Here is a 3186-nt window from a genome sequence, read left to right on the forward strand (position 1 = left end):
AAGTCTGGGCTAGTCTTCACTTCCCCACATGATCTCCATGACTTATACCACTGACTTCAAATTCTTTGATGTAAAACAAATAGATTTTCAGTCTTCTGTAAAGGGTCACCAAGATGTCGATTCAAGAAAAGTCTCTATAGGCTGCCCAACACAAAAACCAGGCAATCACTGTAAGCCCCTCTTATTTACTAAACCTATTTCTGCCACTGACTACTGGAAGTGGCTATGTCTTAGTTATTTCTAAGAACAATATGTACAGTTTGTCCTTCAGAAATGCTTTGCGATTAGATAATTACTGCACTCAAAGAGACATCTTACAGCTTTTAATAGGACATTTTGTCTTTTCTGGGAGCAAAGGAGTTGTGAATGGGTATGAAAATAGTATTTGTTCAGTAATATGTTTTTGCTAGAGCACAGTTTTGGTGGCTGCAATCAGTGGAGCGATCCCTTCTAAATCTTGATGTGATATTACTGGAACTTAGTGAAATAGAAGAGATCACTCCTTTGTTCTGATTTTTACAGGAAAATGCGTGGCTGGAAGCTTTGTAACCGCTTTTTTCTCTCTGGAGGATTGATAGTTCAGTCCTTTCAGATGTGGATCAGACATATATACTCTATGGAGTGTGAAGTGGGAAGAAGGAAAGACGATAGGAAAAATGATCTTCAATGACATTAGCAATCAGCACAATTTACAAGAGTTAAAGTTACCATAGGAACACAGAGAAGATGAAAGTTTACTGCCAGAATTAAGTAGGTATAACACACACACACACACACACACACACACACAGGCACACAGGTTTCCAAAGGTCAAACATTTTTTTAACGTTTATTTTTCTGCTTTTTAACTGTATCCCCAGTGCCCCCAACTTTGCTATGAAGACCAAGGCACTGTGGAATTGTGTGTCTACGTTTGGAAAGTCAGCTTGTGCCTAAATGGATTTTGAAGATATCAGGCATTCTAGGATTGAGAATGAGAATTCCTTTTGTTACAACAGGCAAGAGTAAGAGCCAATAAATAAAAGAATGCTACATTTTAATTTTCAAAGATATGATTTTTTTTTTACATTTAATATCTCACATCAGGATGTATCTTGGAATCAATAGTATGTTCCATGTGAATTGCCAGTGTTTAAAAAAAAATTGTTGATGGTAAATCAGATAACAGTGCATCTTATAACTGATGGCATCTTTAGATAAGATGAAATACGGTATTTTGTTAGTGTGTAATATGTTTTTGGTTTGTAATTTATTAATTCATTTTACTTTTCTGTGGCTGCTGATGTAGTTGCCTGGTGATTTATTTCAAGTTGAGCATTCAGAGTTTGAAGGTGAACTCATTAGCCAAGTAAGTGCATATCCGTCTCAGTCAGTGTATGGTACTCACAGCATCAAACAACTACAGCTTTCTTCCTAGGCTATCTAATGTATTTGTAATAGTCACTTTTTGGAAAATTGTATTTAACATGTTTAGGCTATATTGCCACATTTAAAAATCATCAACTACTTTGTCAACTTCAATATGGTAAAATTAAGTTTAAAGGTCACCTTTATATCTTTATGTGTCCTTTATATCTTATTCTCTTATTTTTACAGTTATTTAAATTCCAAATATACCCTGATTGTAAATGGGGTAAAGAAGCATGACTCATTTGAAGAATCAGATAACAAAGGGGTCCCGAAAATCTAAAAAATAAAGAGAGTTAACATGATGCTAATCATGTAGACACTTTAGGAAGTTGTGCATTTGATAAAAATTTTCTAAAAGATGACATTACTTTAGATGTAAATTTTAATAGTTCCTTTTTTGGTTGTAAATATGTTACATAGAAAATATATACATTTATAATATAATTTAATTGAACAACATACAATCGGCAGCCAGCTGATCATTTCTATTTTTCTGTTTTTAGAAGGAGAGTTGCTCTTTCTGCTATTTTGGAAATCATATTTTATTTTTCTCTAGGGCGACAGAAAATTATCAGAACTAAGAGGGCAATTTTATTCCTTCTAAAGTAGTTAAAATTAATTCAAACAGTTAATTTGTGTCTCCCTTGTATATCTTTTGCATCCTACTTTGAGTTTTTCCTCTTTTGTTAAAATGCCTTCAGTATGTTTCTCCCTTGATAGAGGCCTCAGACATTTTTTTCTTGATCTAAACTCTAATTCTTGCTCTGTCTTATTGTAACCACTACTTTTTTGTTGGAGAATAGCTTATATTTACTTAATCCCATTTAACCATGTAGAATATGGATTCCCATGAAGAAAAGTCAAGCAAATTTCAGGTATTATCATATTTTCTGTGGATCGATTCTCCATCTGTAATCTAAAGAAGTGGTCATGGGTAGAGGCCCTCTGAATAGCTTCTTTGCGGTAGGAAAGAGTGTTTGGCCCTCTAACTACTGTGGAATATGGGAGAAACCACACTGATTTCTATTTTTCCTCTGGATTTTCTCCTAGTTAAAGGATAAAATAATATGTGGAAAGGAATGGGAGGAAGAAAAATTATGGAATGTTTGCACTGTCAGAGGTAGTTCAGAGAAAAGAAAACTTGTAATGTCTATTGAACTCTTGCAATGCTATAACAAGAAGAGAATTATCTTCTTAATACTCTCCATAGTTAGTACTTTACTTCTTACTTAATCTTCAAAACACTTTTTTATGTTAGGTGTTAATACCATGCTCGCTTTAGAGATTAGACAATTGAAGCTTAGAACTTAAGTAGCTTGTCCAAACTCATGCAGCTGTTGTTAGAGTGAGGATTCGAAATGAGGTTTATTTTGCTATAAAGTTCATATCCACTTTATTTTTTCTACATAATGTTATCTGTATGAAGTGAAGTTTTTAAATAATTTAAAACATCTAAGTGACATTATTGGATTTTTGTGTTAGAATATCACCCTGGGAGCAGTGTGGAGACAGGTTTGATGCAAGGGAGTAATAATAGAGCCCAGAAGCCTTGAAAGCCAGTTAGAGACTTAGTTCAGTAGATGATTAATGCATGAATTACAGTGGTAGTAATAATAACATAAATAATATTTATAAGTAACATAAATAATATTTATAAGTAACATAAATATTCTTTGTAATATTAGTATTATTGTAATCGTAATATTTGTATTATTTCTAATATTTGTAAATAACAAAACACTGGATAAAAGACAGTCCTCTGCTGAGGACAACTTG

General features: G+C 33.2%; 1 long non-coding RNA gene across 2 annotated transcripts; it reads left to right on the forward strand.

Annotated features, from left to right (window-relative positions):
* The first annotated feature begins 654 nt into the window (after positions 1-654).
* On the forward strand, positions 655-1669 carry LOC129525414 (uncharacterized). 2 transcript variants are annotated; one of them, XR_008669712.2, is made up of 3 exons: positions 655-750; positions 861-1004; positions 1289-1669. It is a non-coding gene; the product is annotated as an uncharacterized lncRNA (long non-coding RNA). The 2 variants fall into 2 exon arrangements; XR_008669714.2 differs by lacking the exon at positions 1289-1669 and having other exon boundaries at positions 861-1040.
* The last annotated feature ends 1517 nt before the right edge of the window (positions 1670-3186 follow it).

The sequence above is a fragment of the Gorilla gorilla genome, chromosome 1, assembly GCF_029281585.2.
Source record: "Gorilla gorilla gorilla isolate KB3781 chromosome 1, NHGRI_mGorGor1-v2.1_pri, whole genome shotgun sequence".
Taxonomy (NCBI): Eukaryota; Metazoa; Chordata; class Mammalia; order Primates; family Hominidae; genus Gorilla; species Gorilla gorilla.